Genomic DNA, 926 nt, shown 5'->3' on the forward strand with positions numbered 1-926 from the left:
TTTCCTTAAGGGGTGCAGCATCAGTTCAGAACTGAAAATCTCCCTATCCCACTTCTCAAAGCCATTAATCAGAGATTTCAGCAGGGTTCACGCTGATGACCCATCTAACTGCTCGTCCTCTCACAGTTTCTGACAACTGTGTATTAGTTTTTTCAAGTTTTAGAGGGTGTTGTAAATAGTTTTTAACTGTTAGTGAATTTTAATTTCAAACGAGGAACTTTTTATTAAGCTGGATCTTTGAAGTCAGCGCTTAAAAAGCTCCCTTCCCCACCATGTTACATTCCCTTTGTGCCCTATGTAAGAACCCCTCTTCGGCGGTTGGCCGCGTGGCCTAATGGATAAGGCGTCTGATTCCGGATCAGAAGATTGAGGGTTCGAGTCCCTTCGTGGTCGTCGTTTTTCATTCTCTGGTTTGAATGATATTTATTGATTCAGAGCATTTTCCCTTTTCTTGCTCCGGTCTGGCTGCCAATTAACAACTAAAGGTAGAAGTCTTATTTAACGAGTATATATGGCATGCCTGCCCTGTGACAACTGCTTTATAAAAGAACAAAGCAGAAATAGCACTTGGCCTCAAAGAGCTTACTTTCTACTGGACCTAACAGTTGAAATCAAGCAAACGCTGGGAAGAAAAAAAAAAAAAACTTGTTTCCACTCCTGTGAAAGAAATAAGTAAGAGGATAAAATAAAAAATAAGGGATGGGGGCTTCTTTAGGAAGCATCCATCCTCCTGAAGATCCTGAAGAAATGCTATTTAGCTGAAAAATGAGTGTTTTTCAGGAAGAAGGAATAGCATTTGTTAATTCACTGAGAATCTGAAATCACTAAGTATTTTCAAAGTTTAGGTTGCTGAATTCTTGTGTGTATGTGTTTGTAGCTGGGAGTGGGTGGGTGCGGGGGAAGGAGTGGAAATCACTACAGAGAAA

At 40.5% G+C, this 926-nt stretch overlaps 1 non-coding gene across 1 annotated transcript; it reads left to right on the forward strand.

Moving 5' to 3' along the window:
- Nucleotides 1-320: 320 nt before the first annotated feature.
- On the forward strand, nucleotides 321-393 carry TRNAR-CCG. Its single transcript has one exon. It is a non-coding gene; the product is annotated as a tRNA-Arg (tRNA).
- Nucleotides 394-926: the final 533 nt, after the last annotated feature.

The sequence above is a fragment of the Nomascus leucogenys genome, chromosome 22a, assembly GCF_006542625.1.
Source record: "Nomascus leucogenys isolate Asia chromosome 22a, Asia_NLE_v1, whole genome shotgun sequence".
Classification (NCBI taxonomy): domain Eukaryota; kingdom Metazoa; phylum Chordata; class Mammalia; order Primates; family Hylobatidae; genus Nomascus; species Nomascus leucogenys.